The 26,506-nt window shown below is 47.7% G+C and overlaps 1 long non-coding RNA gene across 1 annotated transcript; it reads left to right on the top strand.

Annotated features, from left to right (window-relative positions):
* Nucleotides 1-70: 70 nt before the first annotated feature.
* LOC308338051 lies at nucleotides 71-14,187 on the top strand. Its single transcript, XR_013966365.1, has 3 exons — nucleotides 71-253; nucleotides 9,006-9,345; nucleotides 13,690-14,187. It is a non-coding gene; the product is annotated as an uncharacterized lncRNA (long non-coding RNA).
* Nucleotides 14,188-26,506: the final 12,319 nt, after the last annotated feature.

Raw genomic sequence — 26,506 nt, 5'->3', positions numbered from 1 at the left:
TCCGCGGCCCGCCCCGGCCCGGCTCTCCGCGCGCCGCGAATCCGCTCCTCCGGGTGTTCGCGGCGCCCGAGAGGAGAGGGCGGGCCGGGCAGGCGGGGTCGGCGGGAGCCTCGGTCCGGGCCCGACCGGTCCGGGGCACGGGCTGCGCCCCGAGGGGCAGCGTGACTTGGCCCCTTACTTTGCTTTCAAGGAGCCTGAGGCTCGGAGAAGGGCCCGGCTGGAGATCTGGGGAGTCGCTCACTGAGACCGGCAGGTAGCCGAGGGTTACGGTCGGGCGGCGGGCGGCTGGGGGCGGAGCCGGAGCTGCTCGGAACTGGGAGCGCAAACTCGGCCTCCTGGAGGCGGGCTCAGGGGAACGAGTTTGCGACCCTGAGCGCTGCGACACTGGGGTGAGCTCCTGGCTGACTATCTGGGCAGACTCCCACCCCCAAACAATCAGGCCGTCTGCGGGGACCCCAGCTGAGCCCTAGCCCCGGGCCGGTCGGGGACCGGAGAAACCAGGGCCTCGCCGCCCCTCCCCGGCCCCACCTCCCGCCGTCGCTCCGAGTGGCCGGGAAAACCCGGAGACCGTTCGCCCTGGGACGGGAGCACTGCGCATGCCCAGTAACACGACCTGGTGCAGGTCGCCCCCAGGATGGTTTCCCCGGCTCCGACAGTCCGACCCCCGCGCCCGGCCTAGGGGTGGACAGCGGGGAAAGGTGGCCTTCGGCGCGGGGTCCCCCGTCCCCGGCCAGACCTCGCGGTAGCCGCGTGGTGAAAAGGCGCCCGGGGCTGCGCCTGCCGCGGGGTCGGGGACTGGGCCAGCGCGAGAGGGGGCGCGCGGCGGCGCCCGGGCACGTGACTGTCCGCGGCGCTCGGGGCAGCCATCTTCTGGCCGGCGGGCCCGGGGCGCGCGCCTAGCGCCGTCCTCCCCGCCACGCCCTCCGCGGCCACAGCTCCACACCTGCCTCCGCCCCACGGTGGGCGCGGAACCGCTGCACGGCAGCGGAACGCGGAGAGCAGGACTGCGGGGGCGCACTGCCTCTGCCTTTCCCAGCGGCGGGAGTTGGGGCAGGGGTCCGCGTCCGCGCGGCGGCGACCCCGCTTCCCCAGCGGCCCCGCCGAGCTCCCCCGCGGCCTGCTGAGGGGCGGGCGGCGCTGGCGGCAGCGTCTGCAGCGAGGCCGCGGCTGCTGAACAGCCGGGTCGACGAGCCTCGGAGCGAGCGGGCGCGCGGGGCTCCTGGGGGCCGCGGGCAGCCCCCACCACCCCGAGAGTCTGTTAGCCGTGCGAGATTCCGGGCCGGCCGAGCCGAGTCTACGGGTGGGGCCCCGCCGTCCCAGACACACGCCCTCCAGGTGCTTTTTGTCAACCCAGCCGGAGGCGCCGCGCGTTACTGAGGAGTGGTGGAAATCGCACCGTGCGAGTCCGCGGGCGGTCGGGGATGCGCGCCGAGGCCGCGTGCCCTAGTGCGCCCCCACCGCAGCCTTTCTGACTGCTGCACCCCTCCAGCACTGCCCCGCTGGTCTCTGGGAGGCTAAGAAAGTGCAGTTGTCACGTGCGGCTTGAAAGAACAGCTCCAAGTCCGTTAAACTGCAGCCTTTGAGTGTCTACCGAGGGCAACTCAGTGAGTCATAGTAGCCCTACCGGCTATTTTCGTCACTTTGCACCTAAGGTGGAAAAGAGGCCTTGCTCTCTTGTGATGTCAATTTTTTCAGACTAAAGGAATGCCAGAAAACTGCTGGCTCGTTTCTCGGAGGTGCTATTTATGCAGGAGTGTCCTTTAAACTTTGGACTTACACGGGGAAAAAAAAAAGAGGCGGTTCAAGTAAGCATCTGGTGTAGACGGTGTCAAGGAGTCTTTAAAATGTCCCCCTATCCCCCAAAAACGTAAAGGTAAACTTAAGTTTTGCAAAATATTAACAGTGCTTGATTGGGGCACCTGGGTGGCTCAGTGGGTTAAGCCTCTGCCTTTGGCTCAGGTCATGATTCCAGGGTCCTGGGATTGAGTCCCACATGGGGCTCTCTGCTCAGCAGGGAGCCAGCTTCCCCCTCCCACGCCTGCCTCTCTACCTACTTGATTTCTGTCAAATAAATAAAACCTTTAAAAAAAAAAATAGTGCTTGATTGTAAGCGGTTCTTCTAGAGTGCTCATTGTAATTTTTTCCCTTAATGTTCTGTATGAAGTTTTTCATAATAAAAATCTTTCTAAATTGTTTCCATGAGTAATTTTAAGACTATGTAAGACATGGTCTTTTGATAAAATAATTCAGAATAATTCAAAATAATTATCATTTTGATAAAATAATTCAGAGAGAAAATCTAAGAAGAAATTGCAAAGGCAATACAAGGAAATTCTAGGTGAAGTGACTAGAAGAGACTTGAGTTGGCTCTCCCTGAAATTAAATTGAGTTAATGGTCCTTAAGTAACTACTGTTTGTGACCAAAAAAGAAAAAAGTTTTAATAAAAACAATTTTTTTCTTTGGTCCACCAACCCTAAAGAATTTTATCAGTGCGGTTTTTTTTTATCAGAATTTTAATAAGCAACACATTGATTGTAAAATTTTAGGATTCTCAAGCACATAAAATATAAATTACATTATTGTCAAGACAGCTATGAAATAAAAATGAATCGCTTCCAAGTCACAATCTGTCATTAAAATATGTTTAAAATAATACTAGGAGCAAATACTGGGGACAATGGTTCATTTGCCAGAACAACTATTCTGACCTAGGTGGTGTAGTTGCCGATGAATGAGTCTTCTACCTTTGGAAGGTAACCCAACTGATGAAGAATATGGTGGTTCTGTCCCGCGGAACTTAAGGAGCATCTGTGACTCACCAAGCTGCAGTCAAAGTCAAATAGTACTCCAGAAGCAAGGAGCCTTCTGTGTGTCCACGGCAATTTGTCTCAGTGGGAAGAATCTGGAGCCACAAAGCCTGGGAAGCACAAGACTTCACGGACCCGCTCAGTTGTTTAAACTCATCTGGCCAACCCACAATTTGGTTTCCCAACCAAGGCTAGCCAGAAAAGCCAGCTGCAGACGACAGAGCTGGTTCCAAGGTTTTAACCCTGGGGCTTGGATCTGGTAAGCTGCAACCCTCTGTGCTCATTCCTTTGCCCACGGCGAGGATTCCTGGACTCAGTAAAGGCTTATGTCTGCTGTTGGTCAACAAAAAGCTGGAATTTATTCGAAGACACTGGGGTAAATGAAGGGTGCATCTGAAGCTATGGCCGAGAGGGCACCAGGGGCTGGGGTATTAACAGGAGCTCCGGAAGTCTGCGTCTGTCTTCTGAGAGTTTGTTTACTCTGTCTCCTTACTCTGTGGCTTTTTTTTGCCTCTGTCCACCTAACAGGAAATGACCATTTGAGAGCTGCTAAGTTAATTTCTCTTCCAGAAAGTAGCAAGAATGACCCCACCTCGGACACCTGGGTGGCTCAGTCATTACGCATCTACCTTCAGGTCAGGTCATGATCCCAGGGTCTTCGGATGGAGCCCCGCATCAGGCTCCCTGCTCGGTGGGAAACCTGCTTCTCTCTCTCTCCCTCCTTGTGTTCCCACTCTTGCTGTGTCTCTCTGTCAAATAAAGAAACTCTTAAAAAAAAAAAAAATGACCCTTAACCTCTATTCACTCACTTGTCTCGTGGAATCCTCTTTTTCCAGATTCCTGCTGTCCACTTGAACCAGTCCTACTACCATTTCAGTGCTCCTCTCCAATTCCACCTTTTTCATAAAAACCTCTCTGCCTTCCAGAACAATGCAGCCCCATATACACACATTCTGGCATGTGTATATGTTAGTTATATCATGAGTTTTACAGTTCTCTGTATGTTTCTTACTGGTAAGTCTTGAGTCTCCAACTTACATATGAACTCACATCTTGAGGATGTATACTTCTATTTCATCTTCCGTGGTTTCTAGCACAGGATTTGGCACCAGGGAGCCCAGAGTAAATATTTATTGAACTTTAATTTATACTCTTCCCCTTTTTACTTTTCTGTTGCTGCATTTTTGTTTAAAAAGGGTAAACTGCTGGAAATGAAAATGTCCTTGCTGTGTCGTCCTTCTCTAATTAGCAACCACCCTTCACAATATGCTGTGTACATTTAAAAAGGATTTTGAGGGGTGGCGCAGTCGGTGAAGCGTCTGATGCTTGATACTGGCTCAGGTCATGATCTCAGGGTTCTGAGACTGAACCCCGAATCAGTCTCCGCTCTCAGCAGGGGGTCTGCTTCAAATTCTCCCTCTCCCTCTGCCCCTGCCCTTCCCTCCACCTTTCTCTCTATCCCCCTCCCTCCCTCTTTCTCTCACTCCCAAAATACATAAATATACAGATCTTTTTTATAAAAAAGGGTTTTGAAATTGGACATTTATGTCTGGACACTCAATGGGACTGATGAGTCAATGCCAGGGGAACGACCGTCAGGAACTGCGCTGGACTCCTAGCTCTTCACATGGTCAGTGTGACTCCGGGCTTAATTATCACCTCTTAAAGTGGGAAGAATACGACCCACCTCTTCTTTGCTTCCCATGAGTGCCATGGGAATTAATTAGGTCTTTAATAAGAGTGTATGTCTATTAAATGCTTTATAGTTAATTAGAGGTAACATAATGAGATCACGAGGTATTGTCAGGGTATCATGAATGTTCCTTGTTGCTGGATTTAGCAGTCGGCTTCCTTCTGAATGCAAGGATTATAGCCACAGCTGTCGTACACAGATTAATGAATAGGTGTTTCGTCAGCGTCTCCTCCAAACAAGTCCTGGATGGCCAGACCTAGACGGAGGGTCAAGACAAAAATGATGTCTCCCACACTGAAGAAGGGGAACGTTATGGGAGTTTGATCACCTGAATTTCACAGAGCCTGACCGAACTCTTCAAAATTAACAAATCTAGGCCATGCTGGGGAGAACGGCGGCAAGAGAGGACTGACACTTTTTCTGGAACCTCTACAGCACTTCTCTCGTTTTGCAAGATCTCAAGGGAGCATCTCAAAATCCTTCTACCCGTACCTTTACAGGACAGCAGGTAGGAGGCATTCTCTCTGCCCGACCGACACCTGGGAAAAGTAGAATGTCCTGACGCTCCAGGACATGCTGGAGTAATCTGACACGAGTTGCTAAATCCTGCAGGGTCAGATCTTGACCAGAGTTTCTCAACCTCAGTTCCGTGGATGTTTGGGGCCAGAAAATTCGTTATTGGAGGAAGTGGTCTGGTGCAGCGGGATGTTTCAGCTGCACCCCTGATGTCAAACAGCCAGATGCCGATGGCACCACCCTTCTCAGTGGCGACAGCCAAACATGTCTCTAGATGCTGCCAAACGCCACAGGGGACAGGAGAGTCACCCTCTGTGGCAAACCACTGGTTTAGACAAGAACCCAACCAGAGGAACCAAACCACAAGAGACTGGGATCCTGAGTCATCAGCATCCTCTGTGAAGTCACTCCACAATTGTATATACTGTATTTAGATCTTAGGTATCCACAGTGCATCAATATAGCCCATGGCGGTTGAGCTCTCGAGGGGCAAGCCTCAAGATCAAGTTCTCCCAAGTGTCTGTGAGCAGAGATGGACGAGTATGTTCCATTTCTCCACAGCGATGTCCTCCCCAGCCTCATATTTGCCCCATCATCAGGACTATCAAGTATGACATAGGACATCTTTATCTTCAAAAATTATTCATGATTCATCTCAATTTCAACTTTAACTGAGTGTCCTGGGGTTTGATTGGTTTATTCCTGTTTTTTGCCAACTCTGCCCCTGCTACCCTGATACAACTGAAAACATGTCCCCATCTCTTGAGTTCTGGCTCCCTAAACTTTGTAACTTCATTCAAACTAATCAAGAGGAATTACCACAGAGGCTTTGAAAAGACAAGAAAAGTAACATTGATAGAAGCAGTGGCACAACTAAATTTCACTACAGTAAATTTCCTTCAAAAAACATTTATTTTCCTACTGACCGTTGTGATGAGCTCCTTAGAATCTATTCGAGGCCTGATGGAATCCATTGCCTGAATTATTTCAAGATCCTGCTGATGCTGACAGGGCTGTTGAGCATTCCCACAGCCAGTGGTGTTCCAGTAGCCGAGCTGAGTAAGTCAGCGTGCGGGGAGCCATGCAACAGACTGAGACACAAACCCCTTGTCACCTGACAGGCAGGGAAGAAGAGACCAGACCAGCTCTACTTCTGCGCAATCACCCATCTCCTGGGAACATAGACATGAACGTCTTGGGCTCTCACCCAGACCTACCAAATCAGAAATTCTACTAGTGAGTCCCAGCCATCGGGGATTTAACAAGCCTTCTAGGTGATTCTGATGCATGTCCAGACTGGGGAACTGCTGCTTCAGAACCCTCATTCTCGACTGTGGCCTCAGAGCAGAAACACCTGTAGGATGTTTTAAATACCGGCCTCGGGATCCCACCCCGCAGACGTTCTGATGCTTTTGCTCCTGGCCCAGGTCATCCTCACACAAGGGCAGACTGGACAGACCCTCCACTCTTTCATCTGAAGAACACTCAAATCCCAAGCAATCCAGGGAGGTGGTCGCATCCTCAAATCTCCAAATCCAGTCTGTAAGGGTCTGCCAGAGTCGATATAATATAGTAGAATAGAAGATGATCGCCTGATCCCCAAGCCTTGTCCAAACAGTCACGAACATCCTGGGGTCACGTTTTCTCGCATCTACTGTCGGAATGATACGAACTCTCCATGGGGTTTGGGGGATGATTTAAGGAGACCATGGAGGCAAAGAAGGCAGGAAATAAATAATTGATAATCATGTCTGGACCTGAGGGGGCTTTGTGGGAGGGGAACATTAAAAAGACAAAACTCAGTAAGTGCACAAATTTCAATGTGTCTCTGTATAATTATTAATTATTTTATCTTTTATATTCGCTCACCTGTTGATGTATCTCTTGAGTTGTGGCTCATACTTTACCCTGCTTCCTTTTTTTTTTTCTTAAAAGATTTTATTTATTTACTTGAGAGAGAGAGTGAAAGAGAGCACCAGTGGGCAGGCAGAGGGAGCAGCAGACTCCCCACTGAACAGGGAGCCTGATGCGGGACTCAATCCCAGGACCCTGAGATCATGACCTGAGCCAAAGGCAGATGCTTAACTGACAGAGCCACCCAGGTGCCCCAATTTATCCTGTTTCCAATGCAGGTAGTTTGGTGATCCACCTGTTTTGGGCTCAGCTACCTCAGTGACACTTTCACCCCCAAGTAGAAAGAGATTTTGTTTGCATACAGGGAGGTGACACAGAAGGAAAAGGGTGCTAGATCATCTTTCAAGCACACAGCTGTCAGGCAAAAAAAGCAACACCAGAGAGGGGAGGGCCACTGAGACATTTGGGCAGATGTGAAGATAAGCAGCCTAATGAAAAGTACCAAACCCAAAGCATGGATCCAAACAGTGTTGCTGTCAGACATAAAGGGACTTGCTTCCTTCTGCCTATATGGAAAGGAGATTCAAGGCCAATGCAGTCGCAACCCTCACAATGCTTTACTACCCTAAGACTTGGCAGTTCCAGGAAGCACTTGAAAAACACTCCACCAACCAAAAATAAGGATAATAAGGTATGCTTCCCACCAACTAGGTAGAATGGGTAGTGGTGGTGGTAGTGATGATGGTGGTGATTGGGGCGGTCACAGTGGACATCATAGTGGTGGTCCTGGTCATGATGGTCGTGGTGATGTTGGTGGTGGTCCTGGTCATGATGGTGGTGATGGTGGTGGTGGTGATGGTGGTGGCGGTGGTCATGGTCATGGTGTGGTAATGGTGGTGGTCATAGTGATGGTTGTCATGGTGGTAGTGATGGCGGTGATCATTGTGGTAGTCCTTGTGAGGGTTGTGTTTATGATGGTGGTCATTGTGGTGGTCGTCGTGGTCATGGTGGTGGTCCTGGTCATGGTGGTGGTGGTGATGGTGGTGGCAGTGGTAATGGTCATGGTGTGGTAATGGTGGTGGTCATAGTGGTTGTTGTCATGGTGGTGGTGGACATCATTGTGGTCATTGTGATGGTTGTGTTCATGATGGTGATCATTGTGGTGGTGGTGGTGGTGGTTGGTGGTTTGTGGTGATAGTCATGGTTGGTGGTTTGTGGTGGTGGTCATGATGGTGGTGGTTGTGGTCAAGATGGTGGTGGTGGTAGTGGAGGTCATTGTGGTGGTCGTTGTGATGGTTGTGTTCATGATGGTGGTCGTTTTGGTGGTCATGGAGGTTGGTGGTTTGTGGTGGTGGTTATGGCGGTAGTGGTTGTGATGGTGAAGACATGGAAATTGAATGGAGTTACTGAGAAGAAAGTTACATTTCCCCCACACTGGTGTTTGGGAATTTATGGAATGAAATTTGTATAAAACTCAAGCAATTGTTTAAAATGTTAATTATTGTGCTTACACTGTAAACACTCATATAGATACTGAGGGGCAATAGGGCAAAATCAGTACAAGCCTTAAGAACACCTTGGAATTTGCTGAACCCAATGTCCATTGGCATCATTGTACTCACTTATCAACATTAAATGAGCCACTGTGCCTTGCTGAGCAGCACACAAGACTTTCTATAAATGGGATGATGAGGTCAAAGGCTGGGAGCCTCCTTTCCCCAGCCTCTCTCCCTCCATAAAATTTGTTCTCATTTCTTAGCCAATGCCTTTAACTTTTTTTTAGCTGCATTAAAGTATTTTCTGTTATTTCTGCATGAGGAAGATTATGTGTCATTCCAACCTCCTTGCCAGCTTCTGTTTCACTTTCATTACATTTGCTGATTGAGTGTGAAGAAGGAGGCCCTGTCATCATTTCCAGATCTTATACTCCAATGATGGATCTCCCTTGGAGCAATGCTGTGATCCCTGCTGTGATTTTGTAATGATGCTAGGGGGACAGAGAGGACACCAGGGAAGGCACCTTATCCCCTCCTTCTCTCCTTTCATGGTTCTGGGAGGCAGCAAAACAGGGGAGGAGGATCCTTCTGTTTCCCCTGTATTCATTCATTCATTCATTCGTTCGTTCACTTCACAGATGTTCCTGGAGCACCTCCCAGTGGGCAGACACTGATTTAGAAGCTGGAGCCACAATGGAAAGCAAAAACAGGCTTCAAGGAGCCTATGGTCTGACAGTGACCAGTAATCAACAAAAACGCTAATTACTGCCTGGTTACCCCCAGAGTTTAGATCCTGATGGAACTGAGCTGGAGTGCTGCTCAGGTATTAGTATTTTTTATAAGCTCCATACATATTTCTCACAGGCTGCCAGGGCTGGGAATCACAGAGGCCAGACCAGACAAGTTCTCATCAAGCACCATGAAGCATTTTGATGTTATCTTACAACAATGGTGAAGTTACTGAAGAGAGGTGATATGGTAAGATTTGGGTTTCTAAATTTTTAGTATTAAACTCTTTAATTTTGAAATACTTGTAGATTCACTTGAACATGCAAGAAATCATACAGAGAGATCCCATGTATCCCTGGCCCAGTTCTTCCCAATGACAACATCTTGCAAAACTAGAACGCAGTATCGCAAGCAGGATATTGACACTGATACAGTCAGGACACAGAATATGGCTAACTTCATTAGGATCCTTCCAGCTGCCCTTTTCTCCCCATGACCATGCCCTCCATATTCCACTAACTCCTTAACTCCTGCTGACCACTGTTCTCAATACTCTCTGTTTCTAGGCTCTTGCTCCTTCAACAATGTTATTTAAATGGAAAAATATAGCATTCATACACGCCGTTGCATGTATCAATAATTTGCTCCCTTTTGGACTGAGTAGCGGTATTCCATGGAATGGGTGTGCCTCAGTCCGTTCACCATTCATACGTTGAAGGGCGTCTGAGTCGTTTCCAACATTAGGAGATCACACATAGCATAGAGCTGCTATCAACCTGTGTGCAGGTTTCCACAGGATGAATCCCCAGTAGTGTAATTGCTGGGGGGTGTGGTAGTATGCAATCGAAACTATCATATGCAAAGGAGCTAAAGAAGGTGTGCGGTAACACCTTGTTGTGATTTTCGTTTGTGTTTCCCTAATGGCTAATGATGCCGAACATCTTTTTGTCTGCTTATTTGCCATTTGTATATCCTCCTTGGTGATGTGTTTTTGCCTACTTTCTAAATAGATTGTTAGATTTTAATGTTGAGTTTTGGGGGTTCTTTTTTATAACCCGGCTGTCAGGTTTCTTTCTTGGGTATGTGGTTTGCAAACAGGTTTTCCCCACTTGCTAACTTTCTTCATCCTTTCAACAGTCTTTTGCTGAGCAAAAGTTTTTAATTGTGTTGAAGTCTAATTTATCAATTTTTCCTTTTATAAATGTTTTGGGGTCAAGTCTAAGAACTGTTTGCCTAGTCTTAGGTCACTAAAATTTTCTCCTCTGTGTTTTACTAAACGTTTTGTAGTCTTGTGTTCTACATTTAAATCCATGAATCATTTTGAGTTAATTTTTGTATAAAGTCTGAGTCTCAGGTCAGGTTTCACTTTTTTGTCTATGGATTGTTCAACACCACTTGTTGAAAGGCTATCTTTTCTCCATTGAATTTCTTTTGCTCCTCTGTTAAAACATCAGTTGTGTGTATCTGTGTGAGCCATACTCTGGGTTTTCTGTTCCATTAATCTACATTCCTGTTTCTCTGCCAGTATCATCCAGTCTTGACTATAATAGCTATATAATAAGTCTTGAAACCAGGTAGGCTGGTTCCTTTCACTTTACTCCTCCTTTTCCAATTGTTTTAGCTATTCAATTTCTTTTGTTCTTCCATATAAATCTTAGAAAATGTTATCCATATGTATAAAAAAATTTACTGGGATTTTGATAAGAATTGCACTAGAACTGTGTATTAATTTAGCAGAACTGACATTTTTACTATATTGGGTCTTCCAATCTATGAACTCTCTCCATTTATTTGGATCTTCTTTAATATCATTCAGCAGCATTACTTAATTGTCATCTTACAAGTCCTATAAATGTTTCATGTGTAGATTTTTACATCTAAGCAGTCTCCTTTTTTTTCAGTGATTGCAAATAATTTTACATGTTTAATTTCAGTGGTCATATGTTCATTAATACATAGAAATACAACTGATATTTGTATATCCATAAGGTATGCTGCTTTTTTTTTTTTTGAGCTCACTTATTAGCTATAGAGGTTTTTTCTAGATTCCTTGGGATTTTCTATGTAGACAGTCATGTAATCTACAAACAGGGATCACTTTACTTCTTTCTTTCTCATCTGTATGCTTTTTGCTTTTTTCTTCTCTTATTGCACTGGCTGGAACTTCCAGTAATATGCAGAGTAAGAATGGTGAGAGTGGACACCCTTACCAGTTCCTGATCTCACCATTAAGCGCAAAGTTAACTGTAGGATTTTGGTACTTGCTCTTTATCAAATTGAGGAAATTCCTCCCTATTCCTAATTTTCTGATAGTTTTTTTTTTTTTTTAAATCATGACATGGGTGTTGAGTTTTGTCAAAAGTTTTCTGCTTCCATTGATTGATATGATTACTTGTTTTTTTCTCTTTAGCCTATTAATATGGCAAATTACATAGTCTTATTTTCAAATACTGCACCAACTTTGTATCACTGGAATAAACCCCACTAGGGTCATGGTATATAATTATCATATATGTTGCTGAATTCTATTTGCCCCTTTTTCTGGTTTTGTTGTTGTTGTTGTTGTTGTTGTTCTTGTTGTTGTTTTGGGGGGGATTTTTTTGTTTTGTTTTTTGGTTTTTTTTTGTTTTGGGGGGGTTTTGGCAAAAGAGAGTAGGGGATTTTTTTCATTGGGGCTTTATTTGTCTGAGCTCATTGGCATTTCTGGGATGCCACCTTCTTTATCTCAAGGTTCAGAATATATGGGCCGAAAAGATAAGCCAGGTAACCCCCTACCTTGTTGTGTCTTGGGTCCTGATGCTCCTTGGGTCTACCTTCTTCTTGCACCTTTCAGAGGCTAATATTCATTTTAAATCTAATGTCTAGGGTTTTTAGTTGTACTTAGGGCAGGAGTAGGAAAAAAGTAAGTCTACTCCGTCTTCTCCCAACAGAGTTTCAGTTTTTAAGATGTCTCTCTGAGCCTTGATATCATCCAACCCGGAGGTGGCCGTTTTTCACCATTTCATTCCTTGCTTTGCTGTTTATCATCCCTCATTCAAAAACATCCACTGATCTTCTACACCTTGGACATAATCCAAGATGTGATCCTTGTCAAGTTAGACTGCATCTTATCCACCTTTGACCCCCAACATCTAGATCTGTGACACATTGTCCAAGCTCTTACAAAATGTCTAATGAAAGAAAGAAAGCATACTGAACAACTAGATAAAATAATGTAGAAGAATGTATGTAGAAGTTTCATGATCTTGGGAGAAATTATTGGCCTTAAATAGTTGCTACTCCTTCATCAAAACAGCACATTTTATGAACAAGGATCATTACTCCAAACTGCTGCCAGTACCAAAAAAGATCCTTATCCTTAGCCATGAGTGAGCCTTTGAGCAGTCAATATTTTTCAAAGCATGGTTTGCCAATCTGTATGAGAAGCATCTGGAAACCAATTAAGGAATAAGGACATTTAGTCTGAAATCCTCAAATAATGAGTAACTCTTTTAACCAAGGGCATGCTATGAGCCACAGATCCCAAAGGTGTTAAATGAAAGACAAGTCCTGATGCATGGAGGATGATGCAAACTATCGAGGGCTCCTGCCCCACTGCAGAAAGACTGTTCAGGACCAAAGGCGCAGAAGAGGAAGGAAGGCACAGCCTTACTCGAGAAAAAACAGAAACAAGGGGTAGATTTTAGCAAGGGAGATAACACTTTCCCTCCAATGGAGCAGCCCGAAGTAACTCACAATAAATATACCCTACAGCCACCAAGAAAAACTTCAGTATTGGCAACTGGGTGACAGACTGTGGAGGTGAAGAAAATTGTTGCATTAAGATACATTCCTAACGCCACTCCTCTTTTCCCTGAGTGCAAATTGCCAAGGTGCGAGGACATACCTCCCAGGTACCGGAAGTTAGATCAAGAAGCCTATTCTAACCAGGACCTATTAATGTGTAACATAAACAAGAATCAAACTGTTACTAAACAAAACTCCATTTTCAAATAACACACTTTCATGAATCATCACATGGAGCTTGTCCAGCTCTCCATGTCGAAAGACTGTCACGTGGCCGCGTCTAGGGAACCACGGAGCAGGAATCTGTGAGCCTGGCTCTACATTGGGACCACCTGGGGAAAGAGACCAGTGCTCATGCCAGGGACCACCTCTCAGAAATACTCATTCAGTGAGGCTCAAACCTGGGTATTTACTTCCCAGAGAGACATCACCATTCACTGGTTACCTGAAATGGAATCATTATGTCTAAGAGGAAATTAACAACAGCCGTGGAGTTGCAGCCAAACCTGGGAGGCCACAGACCTTTAAAATTCACACCCTTGGCTGCTGCTTTCCACTGTGTGGGAGCTTGTAAAAATCCCGAGGTCCAGGCTGCGTCCCAGACCCGTTAAATCAACGCCTCTGTGGGAGGAATTTAGGCATCAGCTTCAAAGTACTTGGGGCCGAGGTCCGCAAGCAGGCTTTCCATGGGTGACTGTGCTATAAGAGGGGAAGATGGTTGGCTCGTTGGTCCTGGGGAAACTCATCAATCAGAACATTGAGTTAAACTTCTGCTGAGCCTAACTGCTTCCGTCTCTCCATCTTCAGCCTTCATCTAGGGTTTGTGAGAAGACACTGGTTGCCTGGAATGACACTGCTCCTTCCCATCCCTGTCATCTGAGGTCATATCCCAATATGGGCTACAAACTCTGGATTCTGTTGTGGCTAAGCTGTGAGACACATGTATCTCAGCCTTGACCGAAACGAGACCTCCAGCAGGGCATTTCAAGACCATGTGTGTGTGCATACGTGCGCAACTGAAGGACAGAATTGTCTATCTTATGAAACAAGCAGTAATGAATAGAAGAAGTCTCGTTTCAAACAAACAAATATTGCTAAATCCGTGACTGTAATTAACGAAGTTGCTAACACTTCACCAGTTTTTCGGAACAACTAGCATAGCACTAAATCTCTGATAGTTTCCATTTTTGAAAGGAAACATTTCTTTGGAAACGAACCGGGGGTGTGTGTGTGTGTGTGTGTGTGTGTGTGTGTGTTTTAATACTATAAAGCAATTTTCCACAACCTTGGTTGCTTGGGACAAGCATTGTTCGGAGCTGCTTTTGTTCTTTTCAAAGCAGTCAACACATGTTATAATACCCCTGAAAATCATTTGAAACTCAATTTATTCCAATTCACTGGCAGACCATAAATATAGCTTTGTCTGTGTGCAACAGTGAAAACAAAAGAGCGACCCATTTAGTGACGATATCCAATAACTTGGATTCCAAATTTAAAGAAAGGAAAACAGATAGCAATGCACCTGATTTTACTGAGAATCTTTACCACGGATGGCCCCAAGCAAAACTGGGAAGTAAATCACTGCTCTGGGGTTTCCCAGGCTTCTGAGAGGAGCCAATCAGGTGCCCTGAGCCCCTCTTTCTGCACCCCCTCTCACTCCTAAGCTAGTTTCCTCCCTTCTCAAATCTTATCTCTAAAAAGGGATGAGTTAGGTACTGTTCATTTGCTCCTTAAAAGGAGTGTTCATTTTTTCTGATGAACCCCCTTCCAAGGAATTTACATTTTAAGGCTTATTTTCATTATTCTTAAACTAATAGTAATGGTGGTGGTGGTTGTCATTAAGAAGGAAAATTCATACCCTGAAGGAAGCGGGTTAGAGTCATGTTGAATCAGTGGATGTGTTTGTACTCCCATACTCTCCTGGGAAAGCAAAACAAAACAAAACAAAACCCATTCCGTATACTTACGGCTTAAAGAGAAATAAATTATGAGAAATTATTATACAAATGCCCTGTTGTGCCAAAAGGAAGAGAAATGAATTTAGAATACTAAAACCAAACCAAACCAAAGACAGACCAGTCTACATATTTTAAAAACAAGAAAGGAAGGTGCTACTCAGGCTACCGGCCGACTGAGGGGCTCAGAAGCGAGGGCTCTGGGAGCCCCGGCAGGCAGCGGCTCTCACGGGTTGACCAGTGGGTGAAGACGGCAGGGAGCCGTGAGGAGACAGCTTAGGCGCTGATGGGGGGGCAAGTTCATTTGACAATTCAGGCCATCAGCACATGTGATTTCACACAGACAGAACATCTAGGTGATTGACTTCTTAAACGCAGGATAAAATGGATTTCAGGTTTGTGTTGTTTTTGCTTTCAGAAAATGCCATCTTGGAAAGAATCAACCAACCGTTCCCTCGGAGGCAGAGGTCTTTGGATATGCAGAGATATTGAGGGAGTTGATTTTGAGTAGCTTCCAGGCTATTTAAGGAAGACTTTTAAACTGATCATTTTTTTTAAGAGTTTTATTTATTTATTTGAGAGAGACAGACAGCAAAGAGAGTGAGAGTGGGGAATGGGGAGAGAGAGAAGCAGACTCCCCAGGGAGCAGGGAGCCCAATGCGGGTCTTGATCCCAGGATCCCGGGATCATGACCTGAACCGAAGGCAGATGCTTCACCACCTGAGCCACCCAGGCCCCACTAACCTGATCATTTAGTAAATTTCAACCCTTGCTGCCTTCTCCCTAACTTCGTGCAGGCATTACGTCCTCACAGCGCCCCCTAGCTTCACTCCCTCCTCCAGACTTGGCTTCCTCCCAGACTGCTGACTCCAGGATGAGGTGCAGACCTGCCCTCTCCTCCTCTCCCTTCACGGACGGTCACCGCCTCTGCTTCTGAGTCACCCTCATGTGGTGGCAGTCTGGCCGATGCGACTGTCACCCATGCTCTCTGAGAGTCGTCTTCCCAGAAGCGCTGGCCAGAACCAAAGGATGAAAAGACATTGCCAAGACTCCTAATGAAGGGGAAGGAAGGAGGAGACAAGATGCAGCTCTGGCGGGGGATGGAGGCTCAAAACACACATGTTGGAAGCACCATGGAGGGGGGCAGGGTTGACTGAAGGACTGTCCCATGCAGCAGCCCTCCCTGCTGTCCCACGCAAGCTCAGAGCCTGCACGGCCATTCCTGCTCCTAGACTTTCCCAGCGCTGCCGGAGACTCACCCTGAACACCGTCCCTGGAGCCCTTGCCATTGTGCACAGTTTGATCCTGGTCTACTCTGCTGGCTTTCTCTTTCTTTCCTCCTTCTGAAAAAAATTTTTTTTTAGATTTTATTTATTTATTTATTTATTTGACACGGCAGGGGAGGTGGGGGGAGAGCAAACACAAGCAGGGGAAACAGCAGAGGCAGAGGGAGAAGCAGACTCTCCGCTGAGCAGAGAACCCGAAGCCGGACTTGATCCCAGGACCGTGGGATCACGACTGGAGCTGAAGGCAGCCACATCACTGACTGAGCCACCCGAGTGCCCTTCCTCCTTCTGAAATTCTGGCTGAAGAAAACAACTCTTCACACCCCAAACATGAGCCCCAGTTCCCCCATCTTGAGGTCTCTGCTCACTACGGACTCCACCTGTGTCCATCATCTCTACCTGTCAAAATCCCACCCACCCTTCGAAGAGGCCCAGCTCTACTCCTTACTGAGCGTATGAAGAGCTGAATGAAGACCCAGGACGGTCATCATCCGGACTCTCAGGGCGGCTCCAGTCTGCCAGTGGGACCGCTCTCTGAACAGCTTAGCACTGCACACTTGTAATCGACACCCGAGAAGTTCTCGTAACTTAGCTTATCAAGTGTTAAAAGGAAAACATGTGTCTGAAGTTCCCATATCCAAGTCACAAATTTCTTCTGCACCTGTAGCAGTGACCAAAAGGTGTCCAAGACTTCCCTCTTGAGCTACATGGTCAGTGTCCCACCTGCCCTCCGCCCTCTGGTTCTACGTTGTCAACTCTCTCCTCTCCCTCTCTCTGTCTCTCTCTCATTTATTGATTTTAGTACCTTTCCTGGCACTGGTTGATGTAAAATAATCCTGCAGGGAAACAAGTAGATGCATCCAATTAGATGCATTACAAGTTCCCTGAAGAGCCGATTAGGGAGGTGGAGTCCCAAGTGGCCGATTCCCTCAGTAATCCCAGCAGCATTTTCGGGGTGCCTGCCAACACCAGCCCAGGTTTTAAATGCCACACTTACTATTCTATCGCCAAGGGACCCTTGGAAGTTTGCAAAACGGTGTGCAACTAAGCATAGAGTTAGGCTTTACTGAATGCCTTCAAATGGCAATCGGGAGGAAGCTAGAAGTGGGAAAGCCTTGTGGAAAGGCAGTAAAGGGGACTAGCTAATTAGTATGTGATCTCTCAAGTCAGATGGGGCTGGGTTTCAACTCCCGTGACACCATTCCCCAGCCATAAGACTTGGGCCATAGTACCTCTCCAAGCCTCAGTACTCTCATCAGTAAAATGGGGGTAATGAGTGGGCTCTGGGGAGAATTAAATGAAGTTAGCCCATTCCATGTTGAAATAAGTGGCAGCCGTTATCATCACCACGGAAACTGGTGTTCCAGGGAACTGCAAACTGCCTCCCATCTCCAAAACCATGACCTTGCCGTTGCTAGGCTCTCTGTGAGCTCTTCGGGCTGCGAGGAAGATGGAAAGTCGGGAAGGGAAGATGAGAGAGAACGAGGTTTTCCTACTACCAGTGGGCTCCAGTGGCAGCCAGACTCTTCACACACAGATCATAGAGATTATATTTTGAAAATATTTTTCTTTCTCTTAAGTTATAAATCGAGTTCCCTGCAGCCATTAGGGTAGTAGAGCCCAAGGAAATCCTTACCCAGGATAGAGGAAAATCTGATGTAAAGGAAGTCCTTCTTTCTGGCCTGGTGGGCTGTGCAGAAAATCACAGAAGTCAAAAGGACAAGCCAGTGGCCTGTGGTCTCCTGGTCACAACCCGGAAGAGGGGAGAAGGAGAGAGGCACAGGGGACGTGTGCCCCAGTCCTTGTCAGAGCTCTGAGAGGAGGCTGCCGTGCAGAGGGGCTGACACGCTGGGATACCACAGCCCAGGGAAGAGGGGCAGGGGGCAGGGTTTAGCAGAGAGAGAGCCTGGGCGCCCCCTTCCAAGACTGCACTGGCTGGTCAGAGGCATGGGAAGTCTCCAGAAGCTCCCACCGGTCTCCTATCGGAGGCGAGGGAGGTCACAGAGTTGGTGGCCTCAGGGCCTGCTCCGGTAGAGCCTCCGCAGCCTGACAGCAAGGCTAAAGGGCAGACACAGACACCAGAAGCCAGATAAGACCCGGCTAGACTTGGAGGGGTCTGCAGTCCCGGCAAGTACAAGAGAGGATGCGTCTGGGTGAGCCAAGGTGCAACAGCGCACTTGGAGGAGCATCGTTGCCGGGTTCCGGGACCCTGGCTGGAGCAGCTGCCTGAAGCGGAGGCATGGGACAGGTCAGGGCCTGCCCTGAGGTCAAGGCCCGCCTCTCTTGTCACCGCCGGGTCCGCATGCCCAGATAGCACGCTGGCAGACAAGTGCAGACGGAGAAGTGGGAAATGGACCAGGAAGGAACAGGAAAGATGGTTTCTCTATGCCGGGGGGGGGGGGGGGGCACGAGATCATTAATTTTGCCCAAAGAGAAGCCTGGCCTTTGTCCTAAGAGGTACTCCCTAAACCCTTGGAAGGTCCTGCCTGATAAGAGCATCTATGTTTCTTTGAGAGTCTTAGCATTGTCCGATTCAAAAATGTGATTCCTGTGGGGGCTTTGGGCCACCCCAGGGGCTCACCCTCTGGAGGGGCTAGAAGCTAAGGTCATGCAGGGAGTCAACCATCCCTACGGGTCAGAGCCCCAGTAGAAACTCGGGACACCGTGGGTCAGGTGAGCTCCACTGCTGGCAGTCCTCTCTGTGCGGTGGCCCATGGCTGCTGGGAGGCCTGAGCCTGTCAGATCCTCCACTGGGAGAAGACGGCTGAAGGCCTGGTGCTTGGAACACTCTGGATCTCTGCCCCAGCTGTTGCTTCCCCATTTTAACCTGTAACCATTGGCTGTAATAAACCATAATTGTGAGTGAGAGAGTGTTCAGTGAGTTCCGTGAATCTTGTAATGAATTACTGAAACTGGGGTGGCCTTGGAGAATCCCCATCTCTGCCTCCCCCAGAGAGACCGAGTTACCTGGCATGATCAGGGCGGAAGATCACATCCGTCAGGGAAGATGAAGAAGCCTCATTGTCTTATCAACTTGGAGGGACACCCATGAATATGTGCGCATGCTGCCCAAGGGAGTCGGGACTCCTCACCACCCCACATAAGGCATGGCTGAAGGAATCGGGGTTGGGGGGTGAGTTTTCCCTCAGAGTAAGGAAGAGGACATGAGCACCGCCTTCCGACACTGTAAAGCTGTCATGTGAGAGAGGAGCTAGAACTAGTTTGTGTGGCTGGAGTGTTACGTAACGCCCAACTGAGGAAGTCACGGAGAGCCAGATTTCAGTTTATTCTCAGCACAAACTCAGTGACAACCCGCAGCCTCTAGACACAGAAGGGGCTGGCTCAACGTGTCGCTCCCCGTCAGCAGATCTCTACAAGGAGAGGCGGGAGGACCCTTTCAGACTGACTGTGCGTAAGAAGTAGCGGTTGACTCCAGTGTCCTTTAAGCTGCCTTCCAAGCCAAGAGGCTATGATTGGGATGGACGAGAATGTGACGAAGTGCTGAGGCCATATATGGGAATGTTGTTCTTTCAACCCTCCTGTAGTATGAAATCTGGTGAAAGTTGGGAAACAGAAAAGGGAAAAAAAATTGGAAACTGGTTGGTGGCTGAAAATCTTCCATCATTCTAGAAAGAAACACAAGGATTTGTTTTTGTTTTTGTTTGCTTCACACGCTAAGATTAGACTAGAGGCTGATGGGTGTTCTGTCGGATGAGTACGTGCGACAGCACTTGTGTTTTACTGTTTCTGGAACATCTATGTGTTTAGCCCTTTTGTCTTTACTAATTGCTATGGATTGAACTGTGTCTCCCTAAAATTTGTATGTCGAAGCCCTAATGCTCAAGGTGACTATATTTAGAGAGGAGGCATTTAGGAGGTAATAAGGTTATTACCTTATTAATAGTGGTACAGGTGGAACCCTAATTGGATAGGGTTGGTAGCTTATAAGAAGAGGACGAGAGAGGGGGAATTTTTTTTTTTTTTTTCGAGAGAGGGAGAGAGCAAACTGGGGGGATGGGGCAGAGGGAGAGGGAGGAAAATCCTCAAGCAGACTCCATACTCAGCATGGAGCCCGACATGGGATTCAGTCTCACGACCCTGAGATCATGACCTGAGCTGAAATCAAGAGTCGGATGCTTAACCAACCAAGCCACCCAGACCCCGAGAGAGAAAGATTTCCCTCTGAGGACACAGTGAGACGGCAGCTGGTCACGAACCAGGAAGGGGGCTCTCACCAGGAACAGAACCCCAGCTGGGCCAAAATTCTACTGTTAAAGCCCAACCCCCCATCTATGGTAATTTGTTGTGGCAGCCCTAGCAGACGAAGACACTGACCTTTCAGTGATGTACTGACTCATCTCCTGCCGTTATATGGCAGATACATAATAAGGTATATAAAATATATATACTCTATTATATAATACAAAACACACATGTGTAATATAGAGAGGTAGACAAGCATTCACGGTAGCGTTTCTGGAGATGGTGTTCGGAGTGCTGCCTTGTAAGCACACAGGCCAGAGGCAGAGACAGCAACAATTACTGCGGGGCTGCCTCCACGGCCCCTCGTCCTAGCAGGAAACAGCAAGAGAGAAACAAGATCTTTGTAGATAATAAGCCACTGTCTGAAGTCAGAATGACCCAGGTAGGTTTCACCCATTGATGAAACCAAGGCTGGGATTTGTTATAGACACTAGATGCTGTATACATATTAACATCTGAGGACACAGAGCCGGAATTTTACTATGGCTAACAGTTTACCCAGGCAGAATTGTAAGCAGGATCGACTGCATCCAGGGAAACCAACTGATCTTCCTGCTCCCCACCAGAGTGGCACCGTCTGCTGGACTCACTCAAAATGCAAATTTCCCAGCCCCACAAGTGCGAGGAGAGTCCCGGAGCTCCTCCCCTCCTCTAGCTGTCCTGTTCTCTGGACCCTAACATCCCTGTTCTTGTTTCCTGACCCTGGCTGACACTTTCTTCCTGTGCTCGTAAATATAGATGCCCTGTTTATATTTTGTGTTTCCGATGGGTTTCCTGCAGATTTGTTATGCCATAGGTAATGGATGTTACGGGCAATGAAGGTGAGGCATCTCACGGGGAATTTTTAATATGAAAGTTAGTCTATAATTTTGCAGAGTAGTGCCTTGGAAAGGGGAACTAATTCAAATGTGTGGTGCTCCTTAAGCTCAGTCCTTTCCCCAACAGTAGTGGGTGGGGTGTGTGTGTGTGTGTGTGTGTGTGTGTGTGTGTATATGCAAATGCTGTCTAACTTGGCTAATTTCCTGTCTCTACATCTAACCACTGACCAGACCTCCAGAGTCCAAATCTTCCTCCTCCAACCTCACCCTATCCCCTTCGATCTCTCCAGACTCTGAGACCCTAGCCAGAGGACCTTTAAGGAGCTCCACACTCAGCACTAAATCTATTGCCATTTCCACCCCACCTTTGGCCCAGTCCTAGCTGAGGGCCTTCTGCCTGCAGCCTGAGCCCACTCCCCAGGGCCAGCCTCCAGTTCCCACATGGACCTTGACCTTGTTTCCCCACTGCCTGCTCATCTTTCCAGATTATCTGCCCAGATCCTCCTTGTTCGGGGCTCTTGTGGGGGAAATTGTGGGGAGAAAGAGCTGAAGGAAAAGACAGGTGGGCCGGCCGAGAGATGGTTGACAGACACAGGGAGGATGGAGAACAGCACGAGGTGGTGCTGGGGTCCGTCGGGAGCCCGCTCGGAGACCGAGGTCAGCGTGTGGGAGGCGAGGGTGCTGAGCCAGTCAACGTGGCCCAGAGAAATCCCAGTGCAATTCAGTCACAACTGAAGCCTCAGAGGATCCTGCGGAGGGTTTGAAAATGGCATGAGCCTTCAGTGATGACCAGACTAGGGGCAGGGGGGCTGAACCTTCATGCCCCTAGCCCATCAACCACTGGATGCGGGCCTCCAAGAGGGCATGACCTTGAGTACGGGGTCATGAACTTGAGCTCAGGGCGTGACCTTGGGCATGGGGCTCTCTTCTGCTGTGGTGTCTTCCAGCAGCCCTCCTAGCAGCTAGGAGAGTAAGTCTCACAGAAACTCAGCCCTCCTAAAGGAGAGATCTGGGCAGGGCATCTTGGTGCTCCCCTGTCCCCCGTCATCTCCTCTGCCCAGCAGAGAACGTTTCATCTCACACCCAGTCCGGAAGTGGCTCTGAAGCCCTACCCCAGACACAAAGAGGACTAAGTCATCCTATGACAAGAAGACCCAGAAGAAGCTGGAGAGAGATTGCCGGGCAACAGAGGGAGTACTGGAGGAGGACGGAGCGAAGGAAAGCATTAGGAGGCTCAGCGCACAGGCCGCGCAGGAGAAGGCAGGGCACGGGAACCCGGCTGGGAGGGGCGGGGACGCAGAGCCCCCTGCAGCTGGACGGCGACTCTCCCAGTAGATGACAGCCTGCAACATGGCTGTGATTAAAAAAAGAACAAAAACAAAAACCCTCAGAATGACCGGGGAGAATACCAGACCACAAAATATCGAACAGAAACCCATCCTCCTTGCCACACTGGGCTAGGGGTTTTCCCCAGTTTTCTTAAAAAGAGAGCAAGAAAGATAATTCATAACTGCTCTTGTTCCACAAATGGTTTTGAAGCGTCTGCCTTCCGCTCGGGTCATGATCTCAGGGCCCTGCAAGACCCGCATCAGGGTCCCTGCTCAGTGGGGTCTGCTTCTCCCTCTGCCTGCCACTCTGCCCTGCTCATGCACTCTCGCTCTCAAATAAATACATAAAATCTTTAAAAAAAAAAAAAAAATTTCCCGTGGCAGATCCTTAGTGAGCAGGAGGAGAAAACTTATACCATGATCTCCTACTTGTTTTAGATAATTCCAGGTAAATTGGACATAATTATCTCCCTTTAGTATAGACAAAGTAGGGGAGTATCGATAAATCCTTTAGTCATGTTATGGATGTATCTAAATGTATCCTCTCCCCTCAAATTTCTATGTTAGAATCCTAGCCCACAATGTGAAGGGATGAGGAGGCAGGGCCTTTGGGAGATGACTAGGTCATGAGAGAGGGGCTCTCAAGAATGGGGTTCATGGGCGCCTGGGTGGCTCAGTGGGTTAAAGCTTCTGCCTTTGGCTCAGGTCATGATCTCAGGGTCCTGGGATCGAGCCCCACATCAGGCTCTCTGCTCAGGGGGAAGCCTGCTTTCCCCTCTCTCTCTGCCTGCCTCTCTGCCAACTTGTGATCTCTGTCTGTCAAATACATAAATAAAATCTTTTAAAAAATGGGGTTCGTGCCCTTATCAATAAGGAAGGGACTCTGGAGAGCTCTCTTACCAGCTTCTGCCATGGGGAACACAGAGAAGAGATGGCTGTCTATGAGCCAGGAAGCGGGTCCCCACCAGACCCTGAATCTGCCAGTGCCTGGAAGTTAGACTACAGCCTCCAGAACTGGGAGGAATAAATGTTTGCTGTGTAAGCCACCTGGTCTGTGGCATTTCTGTTACAGCGGCCCAGGGAAGTTAAGACAATCATAAAGTCCTGAATTAGAGTCCCCATCCAGGATTTTATGCAGCTCTGGTCTGGATTGCTCAGTAATTATCTCCAGCGCCTAGAGACCATCTATCTGGTGAGCTGCTTGCTGCAGATGAGAACTTCCAATGGACTCATTCCTCCCAGAGCAGGCTACATCGTCCGCAAGCCAAAAAGGAAGGGTCCAGGAACAAAGTTGCCAGAAAGGATCACTTGCAAATTAATAAGGAAATCAGAAAGCCCAGCCTTGGCCATCACACATGGCTGCAAGCAAACTCAGCCTACATACAAAGGTGAGAACACAACCCAAATGTTTGAAATTCAGGGGCTTCACCTACAAAAAAGCAGAAGTTAAAAAATAATAAATAATTCAATTCTTAAAGAAATACATATTACGTGCCATCTAGGAGAGCGATCAGGGGATAAAACCAGACTGAGATCTCTGTTGTCATGCAGCTTGCGCTCATGGAGGAAAAAACCATGGGCAAATTAAAAAGAGGGATACGAAGTGTGTTGACGTGGGACTCGATCCCAGGACCCCCCAGATCATGACCCGAGCCAAAGGCAGACGCCCAACAGACTGAGCCACCCAGGCGCCCTACAGATAATTTTTGCACCACAATTTGAAAAGCACTGGTGTGGAAACTTGAAAACAAAGCAGGACGTTGGCTATCTTGGGGAGAGAAAGAGGGCATGTCTGGGTTTGAAGCAGGGAAGCATCAATGAGCGAGTGACAAGAGGAAAAGAGACGGAGAGGAAAGACCCCTTATAAATTCAGGAAAAGGAGACTCGGTGAATGATGGTGACTATTAGGCTGATTTCTCCCAATACCCGAAACGTGGGGCTTAGAAAGCTTGACTTGTTTCTGGAGCCTTCTCTAGGAAGTAGGGGTGAAATGAATGTGTGTCTGGAAATTTTTTGTGGTAAAACAAATGTCAGAAAACTTACCATTTTTAAGTGTACAGTTCAGGGACATTACATACACTCATGATCGTGTGAAAACTATCACTGCTGTTCCCAGAGCTTTTTCATCATCCTAAACAGAATTTCTATACCCATTAAACACTAAGTGCCCCGACTCCCTTCACTCAGAGCCCCCGGTAACCACTAGCCCACGTTCCGTGTCTAGGAACTTGCCTGTTCTAGGTACATATCTTGTACGCCTACCTATATGCACTTAGACCTCATCTAAGTGGAACCACAGGGTATACTGGTCTTTTTGTGTCTGGTTTATTTTACGCCACACAGGAAGGAGAGATTTAAAGAGATCTTCTCTCATTTTACAGATGAGGATATTAAGGTCTGGGGGGAGAAAGGACTTAACAAAAGTGTGGCCTTGAGTAAGAGGCCAGCCTGGGCGCTGACACCAGACACCAACAGCTCAGTGGCTTTCAAAGCTTTTGACTGCAGTTGTAGAGAACGTGACCCTGGATCACTGACACTCCCAAAGGAACTGAAGTTGCACAAAACAACTTATACTAGGTGTGACGCAACCTGACTTTTCTATCCATTTTTTTCAGAATGTTGGTTTAGACCTTTTGCATTAATTTCATAAACAAGAAGTTAGAAATTGAGGGATGCCCGGGTGGTTCAGTTGATTAAGTGTCTGCCTTCGGCTCAGGTCATGATCCCAGCATCCTGGGATGGAGCCCCACATCGGGCTCCCTGCTCAGCGGGGAGTCTGCTTCTCCCTCTACCACTCTTTCTCTCAAATAAATAAATCAAATAAAATTTTTTTGAAAATTAAAATTTAAATTAAAAGATTTTAAAAAGAAAAAAATTGATACCCTCAACTGAGCAGAGTGTAAAGAGTTTTGACATGGACCTGACCAGTATCACACTAATGAAGATAAAAGCCACTGTGTGGAATGTAGGGTATGTGGTTCGGAAATGTAGTTCCCCAGAGTCTTCATTAATGCAAATATTCACACAAAGCCCACAAGAGAAGTAGACTGAAGATTCCAGCACACAATAACTATGATTGTTTAAAACTATCATTAAGTGGGCACCTGGATGGCTCAGTCGGTTGAGCATCTGGCTCTTGGTTTCAGCTCTGGTCATGATCTCAGGGTCCTGATCTCCAGGTTGTGAGATCGAGCCCCAAGTTGGGCTCTGCACTCAGGAGGGAGTCTGCTTGAGAATTTTTCCCTCTCCCTCTGCCCCTCCCACTCATGTGTGCACACGTGCGTTCTCTCTCAAATCTTAAAAATTAAGTAGATGTGAAATATAATAAAATAGTTCACACATTAGTGTTTGCTACATGCAAGCACCCTTGTAAGATTCTATGTCCATATCTATAATCTTTAACCTTACAACAACCCCATGAGGCAGATACTGTTATTATTCCCATTTTGCAGATGAAGAAATGAGTAAACAATATAGCATACAGTCAACGTAAAATTTCCCACGTGTACAACCAGTTTGTTCCCAAGCAGCACAAAGGGGAAGAGCTCGGTATCCTTGCAGACCTCGGCTAAAGTCTTGGCAGAGGCATGCATTACATGTCCCTAGCACCTCTGTTCTCCTAGCTCCCTGCTGGACGCCGAGAAAAGCGGCCTTGAGAGCAAACACAGTTTGATTGGCCCCCGAGGGGTGAGGGATTGTTGTTCTCTTCACAAGAGAGAGTGCATCAAGGGGAGTTGGACAACCCATCTTTGTCCTACTTCCTGCTTCCGTGTTCACCAAGTATAAGCCCTGTGGGTTCTGCGCACCGACCACCTCCCCCATTCCTCTGGCCCCATTCCTCTGGCCAAAGCTGGTTGCCCTGTCTTCTAATGCCTTGCTGCTCTCACATCCTCTCGAAGTTTTAACCCTTTGCTTCCCTAAGGATCTTCTTTCTTACCTGACTGTGAGTCCCTTCAGGGACATTACTGAGTGCC

The sequence above is a fragment of the Martes martes genome (assembly GCF_963455335.1).
Source record: "Martes martes genome assembly, contig: scaffold_113, whole genome shotgun sequence".
Classification (NCBI taxonomy): domain Eukaryota; kingdom Metazoa; phylum Chordata; class Mammalia; order Carnivora; family Mustelidae; genus Martes; species Martes martes.
The sequence above is the reverse complement of the archived record's forward strand: the minus strand, read 5'-3'. Positions and strand labels throughout refer to the sequence as shown.